General features: G+C 33.2%; 1 long non-coding RNA gene across 4 annotated transcripts in view; it reads right to left on the reverse strand.

The window, feature by feature from the left end:
* The window catches only part of LOC140696186 (uncharacterized), a 114,631-nt gene that overhangs the window by 49,232 nt on the left and 46,409 nt on the right, over positions 1-18,990 (reverse strand). For all 4 annotated transcript variants that reach the window (XR_012072323.1, XR_012072322.1, XR_012072321.1 and 1 more), the window contains exon 3: positions 5,140-5,253. This is a non-coding gene — a long non-coding RNA (uncharacterized lncRNA). The remainder of the gene's footprint in view (positions 1-5,139; positions 5,254-18,990) is intronic.

Below are 18,990 nucleotides of genomic sequence, written 5' to 3' on the forward strand. Positions count from 1 at the left end.
GGTATCATACCAAATCTTATATATAAGTTATGAAAAATGAAGTTAAGCTAAAAATCATAGTTGGAAAACAAAACAAAACATAGTAGCCACTCATTTTAACCAGGAAAGGAAGAGGGTTGGTAACTTTTGTGGTTTCAATAATGTCCATCTAGTTGTCTGTGTTCAGACCTGGTTATGGCATGATCTTCTTTTTGTCTTAAGCCATCATAGTCACAGAACGGCCTTGTATGACATTGGTGTTTTCTTAAAATTATTTTCAACAGAGTATCAACATCAAGCTTGGAGGAAAAGGCCCTCTGGTTGCAACACCAAAACCTAGCGCTCCTGGATATCAGGGGCTGCTGGGTTTTGTTTTTTGGGGGTTTTTTTTTGTTTGTTTGTTTTGTTTTTCCTCAATCATCCAGCTTTATTTTATTCCATATGGTGAACTACTTTTTTCAATAGTATATAATCTGTTTCACTGCCACATTTATCATGCATTAATTTCACATATATACATGGGACTGATATCTCTCTGCTACACTAATATTTAAATTGAGAGAGAAAAAAATCAGATCTAAGCTATTTAAAACCCTTTTATTGTCAATGACAGGCTAAAATATTGTCCGATTTTAAGACTGTGTTAAGTATCTATGGTGAAATTTATAATGTAGTCATTAAAAAAATTAAAACCACAAAATAAAAAGTGGTCTAATGGGGAAAAGAAATTAAATAAACAAACATACAAACTATCAACACCAACAAGAGTTGGTACGGGACTGAAGGGTAGATGGGGAGGAATCTTAACTCAGCCTGGAGAGGTCAGTCTTTGAGGCACACTTTGGGCTGAAGAAGAAACTGAAATCAGAAGCAAGTTCTAAGTCAAGTATTCCAGCGCAGGGAGAGGATGTGGCAAGTGCAGGAGACACTGGCAGGGAAGTGGGGAAGGTGGGCAGGAAAGGAACGGCAGCCAAGATGTGTTTGTGGAATTCAAAATTAGTTTGGCATAGCTGGAGCAGAAGATAAACAAATGGGAATTGGGGGGGAATTAGAGAAGGCTCTGGCTTTGTCCACGAACAGATGAAAAACAAGCAAACATGTTAAGCAGGAGGATAACATGACTAAATTTATGACTGCCATATGAAATGTGGACATGAGGAGAACAGTCTTTAAAAGACTGAAGGCACAGGAACCATTTGGAGTCTCTCTCCAATAGATCAACGATAACTTCAGAGCACTGACAAAGAAATCCAGGGACCACTGACTCCCAGGTTCTATTCTGTGATGTTATTTCTGTTGTGGTACATGCATAAACTTTGAACATTGTCAAATTATATGGTCTGCCCAGTCTTTACTTTCACAATTTAACACATGTACTCTTCATTAAGAAACACACCTCTTGTAGTCTCAGTCTTGTAGGACTGAGCCCTTACTCTCTGGGTTGTGATGCTCCAGGTAGACAGTGTCAGAATTGAGTTAATCTCTTAGTAGTGTGGGAAAACCACAAACATTGGTTTTGGTATCAGAATCAGTGTCAGAATTGGACAGGCTTTACTAATTTTTCATGATCACAGATTGGTAAGAAGTCACAGAAAAACTGAGCAGGTATTAAAAAGTCTGTAAAGGCCCAAGATGGCCTGCATTGCATAGACTTGCTCCAGCCCCAGCAAATAAGATTCAGGATTATTTGAAAAAATAATTTGAATAATAATTTGAAGATACAATTAGGATTAGCTTATAACAGTCAAAGGAGAAAGAATAAGGAGAAAATCTCCCTATTAGTACTGAGAATTTTATTATTGCTATCTTTTGATAGTTTCACACATTTTAATACATATTTGATTGTTCATAACCTGAATTTATAATAATAAATTAGGTAAAACCCACTGTGTATTTAAGACTATATGGTCATCTATTTCTTTTAAACAAATTAAAAAATATATATTTTCATCTTCTTATGCTGTAGATCAAAATTTATGAAGGAATAGTAAAGACTGTATGAAGAGCCACTGGCAATAATTAGTTTCCAAAATTAGAACAAAAAACTCACAATTGATCTTTTATAAATTAGTTTTAAATTCCCGGTAGCGCTCGTGAATGAATTAAGAAATTACTTTTTAGAGTAATGCAGTTCTGTGTGTGTGTATAAATATACTCACATACATATATATATATATATATATATATATATATACACATATACATATATATATATATATAATGTTTAGCAGGAGAGTAGCTTCTGAATTAAGAAAAGAAAATATTGGTTTTGATTACATAAATCATGAAATAAATTCTGAAAACAGAAATTAGGATCCATCCTACACACAGCAGTGGAAACTGCAGTTTCTTTTCATCGGCATAGGCATATCAGTTTCACAAGGGACTAATGGGAACCATCATTATGGACAACTGTGTTCATACCAAGAGGTATGTAGTTTTACAAAGAGGAAAACACTTTTTATTTTATGTCTATTAAAAGTTTAGAGTGTTCTCAATTTACAAAAATAAAATTAGGAATATTCCATTCCATTTTGTAGAGGATAAGATCATCCATCTTGATTAGGCTTCCTGTTAAGGCTGAGTGGTTTTAAAACAAGAAGGAAATCAATGGCTGGCCACTGGAATATAATGGATCTGTAATGCTATATTTTAATGAGGTAGCAATGGGAGGCCATTACAATGAAATGGATTGACCATCAACAACACATAAAATAATTTATTAAACAAGCTGATGTGCAGATAATAGGATCACTAAAAGTATGTTGTAGGGATATACAAAAAAGTGTGAGGGAACAGTTTTCTGGTGAACCTCTAAACTGAAGATTATTATCAAGCAAAAGGGAAAAAATTAATTTGCTAACTAGCATTATATATTAGAAACTTTTTACACCTTTAAATTATGTTTTGTGTAATTCATGATATAGTACAGTGACAATTCCTAGTACTTTGGATAAAATCTACAAACATATGTATGCTTTTTGAAATATGATTAATATTAACTAAGAACATTTTTAATAAATATTAAATATCAAGAGGTTATTTCTTGTCAAATAGTTTATGTCTGGCTTCTCTTAATGCATGTCCTATATAATTATTATCTAATCAATATCATTTTTATAAAATGAGAAATAATTCAGTAATCCCAGAAGGAGTTCATTTTGAGAAAGCTACATAAGCTGGTCATATTCAAAATATAGAGTAAGCACCCCAGTTAAGATAGAGAAATACTTACTTTTTAAATATTTCCAGATAATCTCCATATTCTAGAATCTAGGTTAAAGTAGTAATTTAACCCACCAAAGGCAATGACTCTCTTAGTAAGATGAAATGAAATATGATTCAAATTAATTCAAACTAGAATTGCTCTGAAATTAATGGGTAAAACTTGATAGTGATATATTAAAAGCTTATCACTATCAGTCTTTAATGAATGTATTTTATTTATTATACTAAGTACAAATTATCAAGTGGTTTCAGAGATATGAAAATTCAGCCTTCTGGGTTACAAATGTTGTTGTTATCTCTCTTGTTTATTCATTGTGATCTTGGCAAAAGTTGTGTATAAGTTAAATTTAAATACTCTTCTTAAGGAAAAAATCCTGTTGTCCATTTGCCTTTTTCAATATTGCCTTACAATAACACCAGCGAGTTGAACATTCCTCTTTCTACAACTTGTGAAGTCTTTGTTTTAGACCGGACTTTTTTTTTCCTTTGAAAGTTTAGATGGATACATGTACCATATAGCTCCACACATGCATCCTGAAAGCAGCCAGTAAAATATAACTAAGTAACCAAATAAGCTCTTTTCTTTAGTAAAGATACATTACAAGGAAAGTTTTACTTCTTTTAAATAATGAAAAAAAAATCACTCGCTTTAAAACATCACTTTCAAGAAAGCTTCATTAACAACATAGCTCATATTCCTTTCATATGTAATCTGTTCATGGAGAAAGGAAAAAATTTAATCAAAAATTCCAAATAAAACTAACAGAAATCTATATTATAAATTTAAAATAAAACCTTAAAAGTTTTGAAAATATATCTCTTATGGTTAAACCCTGATTAATTCAGTTAACAAACATTCTCCTAAAAACTACTGTATATTTAATAGAATGATAGGTGATGAGACTTTAAAGATGGTACTACAACCTACTGAGAAAAAAAGCTAATTTTATACATATGCATATTCAATACAATATTATAACCATTCCATCAAAGAGGTATATACAGTTCCTCTTGAAACCCATTAGGGATACTTGCCAGGAAAAAAAAAAAAAAAAAGCAGCAGCTACAGAACAGTCAAAGATGAACAAACCATAATTTATGTAATTTATAAATGAAAAATTACACCTTCACACCTTCAATCTTATGTTCATAAATGTATTCACACAAATAAATGGTATTTGAATAACTCCATCTGCTTTGTTCCAATCCAGAGGTAAAAGATAGAAAATATGCTTTTAATTATGTAAGAAATGAACTAAATCAAAATATATGCCACTAAGACACTAGAAAACAAGAAATGATTCAAAAGATTAAATTATTTAAATATATGTATTAGGTAACCGTATATTAAATGCATCACATATGAGTAACATAATTTGATATCTGCATAAAAGTAAAATCTTAGTGCAAATTAAGAGGATAGTTATAAGGCAGGGAGGCAATATATTGCCTTTTTAGATACATTAATTTCCCTGCACATGCCTCAGTGGACTCAGTAAGAGGTATCTCATCAAATATTAAGTGGTAATTAGATGCTAGGATTACATGGAATTTTATTATTTTATGTTACTCATCATTTTACTTTGCATGTACTTTTTTCCCCTAAAATGAAGACACATTACATATACAACTAAAAGGCAGAATAAATGCTAAGAATAAAAATGTGGAATCATTATAAAATAAGTCTGTTTTAGTAAGAAATAATAAGGTGTTTCTAAAGCGTAAAGATTTTCTTTCAGGCTAGTATGTCTATTTCTTTGCTTATAATAATGGCTTTTTCAAAGACAAAGAAAATGGAAAAATCTTGTTTGTGACATTTATAAAATAATTGTATAATCATTTTAGTCACAAAATCTAGTTTCTACCGTATGATTAGTTTGTCAGGTCCTATATAACAGACACAGCTTCCAATTTTAAGTTCACATTTATTACCTCTTTTGTTCCTCAGGCCTGATAATGGGGGGCTGTCCTTAGGTGGGGAGGTGATGTGACCAGCTTCTTTCTTGGCCTTTCTTTAACAGCTTGCTCAACAGGGCTTCTGGGCTGCTGAATATAGAGCAGGTGAAAGCAGGTGAGGATGCAAAGAGATTGAGGAGGAAATAAGGCAGCTGCACCAACTCACTAGTATGCAATAATTGGAAAGGTTTGTAGAAGTACCGAGGTACAAAGTGAGGTGTCTGATGATCTAATCTGCAGACCTTTCAAAAAGGAGATTCAAAAATATGTCTTGAAATCCTCCCTTTACTGCTATAAAAATCTCAGGCTGTTAGAGATTCAGGCAGGAATTTTTTTTTTTTTTTTTGAGAAAACTTGTTTGGAGAAAGCTACATACTAAACACTACCTTGCTCAAAAAGGGAGTGCTGGGATTCCTTCATTAAAATCAAGAGAAATGGGCTTCAGTGAGACCACTTAGAAACTTTGGTCTGTATCCTCTGAAATTAGTGGACAAGTGCTCGACTTCTGCATAAGAAGAATGGTGAATGAACGCTGCTGCTGTATGAGGATCAGCTGAATTTGAGTCTGTTTTATTAATGTGACTGTAGGACTTTTGATTATCAAAATTTACCCGCTGTAATTACGAAGCCTCCTGATGTGTTTATTTGCAGTCATTTGCAGTCAAGAGAAATAGATATCATTCACCGGATAAATTGTGAAGGGGCTGTGAAAGGAAAACTAGAGTTGCTTACACTTAACCATTCTTCAGTTCTACTTTGGTGTTCCTGGTTATGCCTGAATAGCCTTTGCACAAGTGGTTTGTTGGTTTAAGAACAAACAGAAGTGAAGACTATTTGTGCATCCTTTTCACAATTTAAATGAGTATGGATCATCAGTCCCTCTCTGACATTCTCTAGTCTAGCCTAGCTCAATATTTTTTTTTGATAGTAACACTAATGTTATGATTTATGTCCTGTTATATTTGGTTTAAAAGTCAATTCTCAGTATCACAGGTTCCCAATTGGTATTTGCATACTTTAACAAATAATTTCCTATAAAAGATGATAATATTTTAAATAGGACTTACTTTTTTTTTATTAATGACCCTTATCAATTTTTAAAGTTTTAACAAATTGTTTTTTAATTCACCTCATCCTTGAACAGTGTTTAAAAATATTATTTACTTGAAAATTATGCTGGAGATTTACTAGAACAATCAGATAAAAAGTATTCTGTACTGGTCATTATACACCCCCCAGGTACCTTCAGCATAATAATGCTCAAGTGAATACATGGTCACAATCAAGAACTGGAGGAGACGTACTATATAACATGAAAACATTCATTCTGATACGTCATTCAACTTACATACACCAAGACGTTGTCTTCATTTCTTCAACTTCCTTCCTCTTGCTTCTTGTATAAGATTTTATCCCAGTTCCAGTACTAGCTAGATTGTTTTTGAAATGAGTGTCTGACAATCTTCAGGCTATTCTGAAAATTAGAAATGGTCTTTGCTATGCTGTTTCAGAAGAAGAAACTGCCAGCAGTACTGTTACCAAGTCCAAGCTGGTACTGCTCGCCTCATGGCAGGCCATTCAATTGAGAGATTAGGTGTTGGGGAAAGAAATAGTGACCTTACTCAGAAAGTTAGCAGACTGAGAAGATGGCATACAAAGGTCCTAAAAAACCACCTTCCAGGAGTTAGAATTCAGGCTCCTTGTACGCTAAAAGGGGAGGGCACAAAGTCCTGGTTCTGGCCATACTCCTGAGGGAATGTGTTAATTTCGTCATCATTCACAGGTGTGACTGGTCAAGGGGTTTTCTGTGATCTAAACAAAGGTATTTTAGCTTAATGCTCATTACCTGGGAGGTGAGGTTCCCAGAGGTGGGATATTACGTATAATTAAAGCTTACTGGCCACATTCCTTCAGTGATTAACTTGTAAGAGAACACAAAGGTTCTTTCCTGTTACAACTGCTAGATAACAGCCATTCAAAATAAGCCTTTCCGGGAAATCATCTATCTCACCTCGGGATCTACTCAGCTCCTTCTCTCAATAAAGAACTGTTTACGAAACATTTGTGATGTGGTCCTTTTTTATTACTTGGTCAGTAAGTAGGATGTCTTTCTAGCTCTGAATATGACCCGGGTTCTTTTAATCCTTTCCTTTTCCTTACTGCTATCAGCTGTTTCCCCTCTTTTAGGTATTTTTCTCCATTCACCACAATTGTGCCTTCTGGTCCTGCCACAGAGAAGTAAATCCCAACATTTTCTGAAACAAACTTCAACAGCCCTATCTACATCTTGCTCTTCTGAGGCAGCAAAACATTCATTATTTATATTTTCATTCTTTAAGTTCACTTGTAAATGAAATTAAGAATACTGGCTACTGCTTTTCCTAAATCTTGCCTTTTGAAGAAAAAACTAGAGTTCAAGCTGTTTTCATGACTTTTAGAACTATTCTCATTTATAGCAGTCTTTAAAATAGGCTTCAGAAATGACTTTGTTTTTCTTGTAGTATTATAGCATAAATTGTGAAATGCTTCTGATTGAAGTCAGTTGAACTCTGAAATTAGTAACCATTTAAAAAATAATTTTTTATAAAATGCAAACAACTTATGTTTAGTGAAAAATATTTTTAAATTGTGACTTAATCTGAAGTACCAATTCTTTTCAGTTTAATTTCTTAGAAATATTTAAATCCCTATCTTTAAAAAAATACATAATTATATCTATTATCTATGTATATGTTCACTCCTCAGTTTTTTTTCCCCCAGGATCCTAAGAACAAATCAGAGGAAAATGACACAAGAATTTCCTCACTAATCAAATTTGATAGGGCAATCTATGTCTTAAACAGATAAACACTAAGGCATTGTTCACTACCTTGAAAAAAAATCTAGTATTACATTAGCATTATTTAAATCAAATTTAGCTTTATTTAATTCCTATCTTTATTGTATATATTTTTATTACCTTAAAACAACACTTTTTATAGAGATAGAAGAGTATCTTCATGAATGAGGAAATAATATTCCATGGCAGTTATCCACTGGTTAATTGATAAATTCTAGGTTGTGTGTGTGAACACAGACAGCTAAAGACAAACTTACAAAAGAAAAGCACGAGGTGGTTTAAGCTGGTTAAATCGGCGGCTGGCAATGGAGATGGTGGGGTATTGGAAGGCAATGAGTAGCCTTGTTTTCTATCTTTATTATGCTTTAGTTCCCTTCCTTGGACATCTATATTTTACAGTATTATGTTGAAAACCAATTTTTACGATGCAAATATACAGTTCAAATTTCATGAATAACTGAATATTTGAGACTTGGATAATTTTGTCTAATTATTATTTCTATTCTAATGATAGGAAATGTTACATTAAAACTTTTTAAAATTTTAGCCCACTTTTAACAGTCTGCTTTTATTCACAGTTCTTGACATGAAAATTTAACTGATAACACAATTAATGAGCCACAGGACTCAATTTGATGTTTTAATATTTAGAATTATAATGAAATTATAATTTTCCTTATTTATTTACATTAACCAATGCATTAAAGTCTCAACATCTGCCAGTTAACATATGCTTCCCAATCACACTAGCTAATTGTTTTTGTGAGGGTTTTCAGGAACAAGTAATTTGCAATGAAGGAGAAAAAAGTGTTCAAATATTCAAATCAATCCCAGGGATATGAATCATAAAAACTCTCTACTCATGCTAAATTTACCATTAAATCCTAAATCAGAGTGTATAGCTGTTACTTTTGACATCTCTCTAACATTTTTCAAGCTGTTTCCCCTTATTTTATTGTAAGAATTGTTTGAATCGGCTGCATGGATTTTAATAGTCCTTCCAAAATATGATTGAAGGCAGGGAACGTGACAGTTTAAATCACTGAATAACATCTAGTAAAGACAGTAACCAGAGCAGATTAAACACAACTCACCACTGATTTTCACAGGTACTTTTTTTTTAACAAAGGTAACAAAATGTGTAGACATATTGAACATTTACCACATTTAGAAATGTTTACCCATGTTTTTCTTTTTTCCCCATCATACTGTAGTAGAAACTATAAAAAAAAAAAAAAGAAAGGAAAACTTGCTTAACTCTGAAAACACTACTGGTACGTAACAGAATGCCTGTCTTTAGAAATTAAAAATAACAAGATATTACTTCTTTATTCCTTGAATGGAGAATCTCAACAGACATTTTATTTTCCTAGGACATTTAGGAAAAAAAGTTAAATTTTTTTGCACTTTCACTATTTGACAAAATTGTTAGGTGAACTTAGAACTTCTCCAGATCACCAGTGAACTAAATAAGACCCTCTTTTTTGCCAGAGACAATATAGTGTAGGTTATAAATATCCTACATTTCAGCAAATCATATGACTCATTAATATACAGAAACCTAAACTTGACTGTGTTAAAGGTTGTGCATTGCTTCTTCATTTCATCATGTGCTACTTTTCTGTTATTAAAGGTGGTCCTTCTGCTATTCTGTGGAATAAAGCTGTTTCATGCAGACAAATAACCAGTGTGGCCTGGTCTCAATTGCTGTACAACAGTTGATACAAAGACAAAAGGCTTTTGAGAGAAAACAAGAACACTGGACAAATTGAACTATAATATTTTTAACTGGTAATAATGTTAAAGTTGCCATCCTCATTGCTTACTAAAAATTATAAGTGACTTCTGTTTCAAAAGGCATAAAAATCAAATTTTAAATACATAAACCAAAACTCCAAATCCTTTAGCAATGTATTTACCATAGAATAAGTTTATTTTCTTATAATAGCATTAATTTAAATAGTGAACATTTGCTTATCTAAAAGTCAAATGAGGAAGAATTAAACTATGGTTACTTTAGTGCTGAAGCTCTGTCTTTAATAATAGCAGGATACAGTATGGAGAGAAAATGTTCACTGCTCAGGTTCAGGCAAGAATAAAATCCTTCAGCAGTACAAATGACTGCTGATTGATTTTCTGCACTCTAAAATTTGTTTAAAAGTAAAATGCTATATATAGAAACCTGATTTTCCATCAACATACAGTTGGCCTTTACAGGCACAGGTGCCTCATCCTTGGATTCAACCAATCGCAATTCAAAAATGGTTGGGAAAAAACTGCAAAGTTTCGAAAAGCAAAACTTGAATTTGCTGCACACTGGCAATGTTTACATAGAATTTACATTGTATTTACAACTATTTATGTAGCATATGCATTTTATTAAGTATTAGAAATAATCTAGGGATGATTTGAAGTACTCAGGATGATGTGCTAGGCTATATGCAAAGACCACACCATTTTATACAAAGGACTTGAGCACTTGCGTGCGTCCTAGAACCAATCCCTTTGGATACTGAGGGATGACTCATACAGAAGAATTGGTGATGTGTTATCATAGGAAATACATTAATTCAATGATATAATTTAATCTCTGCTTTCATTTACAGGATGGATGATGAGTCAGGACAACTATAATTTAAAATCAGCTCTGCCAGTCAATACATGAGATCTCAGGCTATAGCTTATTCCCTTCTGCCTGTTTTCCAATTTCTGAAATACTAGCATTTAGATTAGATGTTCTGTTAAGTTCTTTATCTCTTTAATTCTCTAATATTTTTCTCCAAACCCAAACTATGATCTGTGGCATCTTGGGGGATTGTAGCGAACATACACTGTGGTGACCCTCCAGTGAGTCAGATCCTTGTGAATTCCCTCCCTTGGCGTGTATGTGGAATCTACAACCCGTTTTTAACCAACAGTAAGTGACAAAGGGGATAGGCTATCATTAGCACGATTATATCACACTGTGTAAGATTCCATCTTCGCAGACTAGAGTGTGAGATTCTCCTGTTGGCCTTGAAGAAGCAAACAGCCATGTGACCTGTCTGCGGAGAAAGCCATGTGCCAAGAAATGGCAGACAGTCTCTAGGACCTGAGGACAGTCTTCACCCAAAAGCCAGTAAGAAGCTGGGCCCTCAGTCACACAGCTGCAAGAAAATGCATTCCGCCAACAATCTGAATGAACTTGGAAGGGTATCCTTTACTAACCACGCTTCCAGAAGAGAATGCACCCCATTGACATCTTGATTACAGCCTTGTGAGACCCTGAACAGAAGACCCTGCTAAATCATGCCCTGAATCCTGACCCACAAAGCAGAATAATATGTGCTATGTTAAGTCACTAAATTTAGGATAATCTGTTACCTAGCAATCGAAAATGAATACAGGACTACAGTCTCAGATCTCTTGCCTCTTTGGAAAATTGCTGATTGGGAAAAACAACAATAAGAAGGGATGGCGAGATGTTATACCTCCCCTCGCAGGTATCTGGTAAAGCTCCTTCGCATTATAAGCATAATCTTAGTAGTACAGAATTGTTTTCCCCTTTTGGCTTTGTTTTGTAATAATAAGAATGACAGAAACGCATTACTGTTTTCTTTATTCCTCAGCCATCCACCCCCTGACCAGGTGTTAAAGTCATAACACTTGAAACTGTAACTCTATCACTTGACAATCATTCCTTACAAGTGGTCAGAAACGCTAACTGAGTAAATCCCCAGTAAGGTAGAGCAATTATCTGAAGAGGTCAATCTCAATTACTAGCAAGCATGCTCATACTTTAAAATTATTCTTTATTTACATTTTCATTCAGGTGCAGTATTTCTAGTGAGAGCCTAAGCTCAGAGCTTAGAGCTAGAGGAAACTCAAGAGAGCACCAATAAAACCACCTCGTTTTATGGGTGGGTGAGAACAGGTTTCCCAGGAAAGCTGAAATGACTGCTTACGATTAGTCATATATAATGCCACAGAATTAGGACAAGAACACAGGACTTGGACCTTACAAAATATATCTGATCAGTTATATAGTCACATAAGGTTTTGCAAATTTTCTGAAATTTAAATAACATTAAAAATGTAAAATAAAATAATAATCATCTGTATTCTTTCCATCTAAAATTAAGCATTGTTAGCACCTTGACACTTTGCTACCATTTTCACAGACAAGTACTATATTGCAGTGCCCAAACTATCAAAAATGGAAGTATAAAAGAGTTACAAAACACACATATCACCCAATGCAGTTTTTAAAAATTAACTTGTTAACTGTCAGGTGACTCTGAAGTGGCATAGCAGAGATGTGAATGGAACACAACCATGTGGGCTCTTAAAGCCCATTCCTTATTTCTGTAATTGCTTAGGAAATTCACTTGCATTTTTAAATGAGGCTAGCCTTCATTAAGGAGGTGTCCTTTGAAAGAACTGAGGAGGTGACGGACTCATCTCCTTGGAAAGAGCACAAAGAAGTGAAACAATCTGTTCAAAGGCTCTGAGATGGAACAACTGCTCGTGTAGTTTAAAATCAGCAAGGAGGCCACTGTGGTTGAGGGAAGTTCTTGTACTCTACCATGCTTTCACAAAGGAGCCCCTCACTGTACGTCTGACTTCATCTTCTACCATCCTCATCCTTGTTTATTTCACCCAGCCCTTTTGGCATCTAAGTGAAAACTATTTGATGGCTTTAAGCAATGAGCGCCCAATCCAGCCTATTATGTTGCTTTATATGTTGTTTTCTTAACAGATAGTGTGATTTTGTGCTTGGTGCAAGTGCACTGTGACTAGAGAATCAGATTTAGCCAGTGTTGTATTTTTCCTGAGGTAAAAAAATGAAATGAAAGAGGGTTAAAAGAGTTTAGGGTAGATGCAAAGAGATGATGATGATGACTGAGTTTAAGTCAAGTACAGTGGGAAGAAATTACATCAGTGGTGACAACTGAAATGGCTGATGTAAATAAAAAGCAGAATTGAAAGACTGACACATCACTGGGGAAAGGAATCTAGGAGTCACAAAGCACAGACAGCTAAAAACTAACTCACAAGAGAAAAGCACTAGATGGTTAAAGCTGGTTACACTGGAGGCTGGCAGTGGAGATGGTGGGGTACTGGAAGGCAGTGAGTAGCTTTACTCCCTACTTTTGAAAAATGATCCTTTTTTTTTTTTTAAATGACCATCACTATGGGGTAGCCCTTCCTTGAGTCCTCAGGATTTTACACTCTAACTTTAGGAAGCCAAGAGTTTGGTACTGAAAGACTAGTAGACATGGGATAGAGAAGAGAGTTACAAAGGCTATGATGGAGGTAAATTTTAAAAAGCTGTACATTCACATGAATAACTTATTATTAATTTCTTAATTATTTACAATAATTGTTTGAACAAATGGCCACAAAATCATGAACAATTAATGAGATGTCATGGGAAAAAAATGGCTTTGAAATTAGGAAACCATGTTCTGATATCACCTGTATGATTTTGGGAAAATTTCCCATTCTCATTCTGGATTTTCTTATTTTAAAATTTGCACTTAAAAGCCCACTTCCTGGGTTACCGAAAGGGTTGTGAAAGTTTCTGGCAGTGTCTTATACAGAGTAGGTGCTCAGTTAATGCTGGTTACCCTTCCCTTCCTGGTGGTACTAATACAATATAAAATCTATGAAAATGTATAAAAGTTACTTTTTTGTTTTCTGACCAAACAGAATATAATAAATCTTTCCTGTGTTTTGACAACTCTAAATTAGGAGACAAATGCATGGAGTTAGCTATAGATGAACCTTCATAGAAAAGAGCAATGGTTGCAATTAATAAGGGATGATAACCCACCTTATTTTTATCTCTTAAGGAGATGATCATTCTTTAATATGTGTCTAAAAGAACACTAAAGATAAGCTCTTAAATCTTATTTATGCCATTGAATTGTAGGGATTTTTATTTAGGCACTTCACTGGCTATTCTCTGTCACTCTCATTACTTAATCAGTTTAATACAAGTGACTTCCACATTAATTGTGGTCTATGATGAGACACTTTGTGTTATGTATTTAAAAATGAAATACAGCCTAATCACAAAATCAAAAAGCATTATTTTTAAATAAATGTATTTGGGAGAAGTCTAAGGAACATTAATTAAACATAACTATGAAAAAATTAAACATAACTATGAATAAATTAAACATAACTATAATACCTCTGAGGGAGGGAAAAGAGGAAGCAAAAGTTTTGGTGGACAAAAGTGTCAGTAATATGCTACAGACACGGTGGAGATATGGTCTACATTTTCCAGGATAAATTTTATTTCATGAAAAGTAACATGTATACATGTAAAAAATATACATTCTAATTTCTGTATTTTAGTGATTGTGTAAATAGATTTTGTCAGCACATTTAAATGACTTTTGGGTCACAGAATACCATCATTGAAAAATGTGCTTGTCCTCATTTTACAGGTATCCTTGCTATCACAAGTTAAAAGATCTCTACTGGCGTACATAGCTTATACTTAGCTAATTGTTTTTCTTATAATGCTGAAAAAAATAACCTAAAAGACATTAATTGCTAACCTGTTTGGTAATTCATGGTGAAGAAAGCTTATGTACTGGGTCCTAGGGAGAGTTCAAACACTTCTCTTTCCCTTGAAGAAACTATTTTAATCCAGGAGATGTAAATTAAAAACACAGCTTGCAATAACCAGTGACTCAAGTGTTACACTTATATGGATACATTCGATATAGTCTATTACATCTGAATATATTTGGAAAAAATGTATATGTGTATACATGCATATATATGTATGTATGTGTATTTATAAGATGCCTTAGATTCCATCCCAATTATGTACATTTGTGTATATATTTTTCTTTTAATTTTGTAGATAAGGAAATCAAGACTTAAAGCTGAATTGACTTCTATCAGCACTTTGATTTTCAGTAATTATATCCCATAGTGAGAGTGTACAATGGATTCAATATTTGCCAAGTAAATTAAGTATTTTTAGTCCATATTATACACACACACATACACGCACACACAAGTATAATAGAAAATTAGAAATCACTGCAGACCTAGCTATATCTGACTACTGTGAATTTAGTATCTGTAGTGTATAATTGTTAATAGCATTCGTTTTTAGAATTAAATTGGTCAGAGAGATAACCCTGTCTCTATAATGTTGAACAAGTTATTTCTCTAAACTTCCTCACTGTCATTAACTGATAGTAAGAAACTTTGTTGGTGTTAGCCATCTTTGTTAAGGTCTCAGATATCTTCACTTCATATAAAATTTTACACTATGGATACTTACTACACTACCAATGTACTAATCACATAGTTTATGTGATTATATATAGTATAATCCTGTAGTACACTGTTTAAGTGTATATATGTGTGGATGGATGGATGGATAGATAAAATCATGCACTCTTAGGATGTGAGAGCAGGAAGGGAGGGGAACTGCAATTCATTTAGTACAAGACTCTCAATTCAAGGATTTAAAAAATGATATACATAAAACAAGGTTAAAGTCACAAGCAAATGTAGAGGCAGATATGGGTATAAAACAGAAGTTTCATGAATCCCATTATATTATGTAATATTCCTTAATATCAAAATTTAAAATAAGTAATATTTATACCCCTAAATATTACAGGCATTCTTTTAAGAGATCTCACCTTTTTCATACACATTTTTTAAATATAATAAGAAATCTGAAGGATTCACTAGCTAGTAAATTAGGAATAATCTATATATATGGTAGTCACTATAAACTTTATGTTCAAGAGAAAATACTTAACTGCTTATTTGAAATCTCTGGAATTAGATTTAATATGTTAGGTTCTCCAATTCAAATATACCCTTTACTCCAGACTCAGGTGTTTCTCACCTCAGTGAATGAATGGAGTAATATTACCATCCATCCAGATGGTCCATGGTAGGAATCTAGGAATTCTTTCTCCCTTTCCCCTACTCTTCTTTGCTAATCCATGAACAAATCCTGTTTATTTACTCTTCACTGACATCTTAGTCTAGGCCACTATTATCTTTTGTCGGACTAGTGAAACAGCATTCTAATTTTCCTCTTTTGCCTTCCTTCAGTCCATTCTATACTTACTGGCAAAGAAACCTTCAAATATAAACTGGATGATGTAATTCACTTACTTTAAATCCTTCACTAGCATCCCACTGCCCTCAAAGTAAAATCTAACAATCTTTCTATAATATACAAGTCCCCAAATAAATGTTCTTCCTAGTCCTTCAGTTTTGTGTCTTCTATCTTTTTAGGCAATTAAACCACAGGCACACTGATACTCTGTTTCTTAAACACATCAAACTCAAAACTCTTTCTCAACTCATGGCTTCTTCATATGATGTTCCTTTTACTTGGAATGCTCTTTCCCCCATTCTTTGCATCATTAGCTCTTCTCCATTTCAAGCCCAATTTCTAACTATGAATTTTTATGAAGCCTGTCTAACCATAATATAGCACAATCTTTTATCCCCACAGTTCTCTCTCTCTCTTTTTGCTTCATTTCATACCCCATCATAACTTGAATATAATTTATTTTTCATTTTTTGCTTGTCCTTAATGCGTCCATCCCATTTAACAATTCACAAAACACAGCAGAAGTGTCTCACTTGGTTATTACTATTTTCTCTGTACTTAATATGGTGCCTGGCACATGATAGGTTCTCAGTAAACACCTATTTATACAGGAATTATATTTCAGTCAGTTTAGGTATCTGGTTTTTGCTGTGAAAACGTCCTTTAAAACAAAATAGAAAGTATTCAGCTCCTATAAAAATATATTACAATTCTAGATGTTCTGCAGAAATTAACTTAATCCTCTAAATTACAAAGTTTCATAATCCATACTTTACAGAGATTCAAAGCACAGAGTTGACTGATGAAAGAAGCATTTGAGAGTTCTTTGGGTTTCCACTGTTTGAAAGTTCATTTATGCTTATCTACATTCATTTTCAGTATAATACGTATATTATTATTCCCCATTTGGAGACAGAGAAAGTGAACTTCTGAGTAGTTTATAAAAATTCCCCAAATCATCGTTACTCATGAGTTGGAAAAAAATGGAACTTGGACTTAAGTCTACCTGACATAATGGTTCATTAATTTCCCTGATATATTTTTCTGAAATATATATCTATTTGCCTGGAGCTGCAAGAATTAGTAAGGGATTTAGGCCCAAGCTCTATAACTTCAAACCATGTAGTCACTCCATTGTAATTACGCTGCCTTATTTACACCAAGTCTATACAGGGACACCTCAGAGATATTACAGGCTCAGTTCCAGACCACTGCAGTAAAGTGATGATCACAATAAAGTTAGTCCCACAATTGTTTTGGTTTCTCAGTGCATATAAAAGTTGTATTTACACTATACTGTGGTCTAGTATCAGTTCATAATGTTTCATAAAAAAATACGTATACCTTAATTAAAAAATACTTCATTGCTAAAAAATACTAACCGTCACCTGAGTCTTCAGCAATTCTAAACTTTTTGCTACTGGAGGGCTTCAATTACTGTGAAAACTACCAAAATGTAACACAGAGACATGAAGTGAACAAACACTCCTAGAAAAATGATGCCTATAGACTTGCTCAACACAGCTGCCACAAGCCTTTAATCTTTAAAAAATGCAGTATCTACAAAGTGCAGTAAAGTGAAGCACAATCAAGTGAGGTATGATTGTAATTTGAGTGAGTACCAGTAATGACTCATATGTAAACATACTACATATTTATCTTTTATATTAAATTGAAAATTAAGTAGTTGCAAAATTATTAACATTTTGGAAAGTGTAATAGTCCTAAAGGATTCAGGACCCAAGGATGACAAATGACAACAAAGTAATTAAAATAAGTATCAAATAAATGCGCTCATTAAATGTATCTTCTGTGAATATGTTGGTCCCAACAGTGTACTACTAGAGATGGAAGAAAAGAGACCCATGGGTTTATATAATAAATATTTCATCAAACTAAAACTAAAGGATATGGATTTAATTACTAGCATTCCTACATTCATCCTTTTCAATAATATGTAAAGGAGTCATCAAGATAAGCTACATTTATAAATCCTAGAAAAGAGATTTCTAAGTGACAGTGCAATAATAGTCTGTAAAGGAAATACTCAAACTAATTTTGGAATATTAAAATCCCAATACTCATGCCATTAAAGAAAATCATTTATACATATTTGCCAAAAGCACATTAGCAATTGAAGAAATGCCACGTGTAAAAATAAAAGCTGATAAAGCAACAACAACGTATTTGATGGAAGCACTTTTTAAAAACTGTATAATCATTGTTATTCTGAGGAATCTCAAATGGCCTAAGAGAATTATCAAATGTTACCTGTTTCAATGTCTGTACTTTTGATACTAACTTATTCATTAAGATAAAAAAGTAATTTTTATAACATGTAAGACTTCCTACTGCTATATTTTAGCTATTTTAAAGAAATGTCTCAATTTCCTTAAGAAAATATGTCCTTAAAATTTATGATTTTGATAGTTTTCTGCAGTACAAATGATAAAATTTCTATTTGTATTAGTTTTGTTTCTACATGAAAGTCACAAAATAATTTTTCTCTCTCCTTTCATAATTTTCTGCATAAATATAAATATGTATATGTCAGATTATAAAGTTATTTTATGTCAAACTATTTTAAGGTAGCATATGATATACACTATGCTCAAAGAGTTTCTTATTGATAGAAATTAAAGAAAATGTAGTGCTTCACTGACATGCATATCTGTTGTTTCTTTTATCAGTTCCTGATACAAGAAGGCAAATGTCAAAAATGGAAAATCCGATAGTTACACTTTCATTTTATTTTCAGCACGGACATAATGAGACCTATAAGGCCCAGTCATTCTTCTTGTGTCGTGAAACTCTCGGTAATATAAGCAGACAAAAATCATCTACTATCTATGTCAAAGCTGCATCAATGGTTCATCATAAACACATGATTTGTTTTTCA

This window comes from Vicugna pacos, chromosome 1, assembly GCF_048564905.1.
Source record: "Vicugna pacos chromosome 1, VicPac4, whole genome shotgun sequence".
NCBI lineage: Eukaryota > Metazoa > Chordata > Mammalia > Artiodactyla > Camelidae > Vicugna > Vicugna pacos.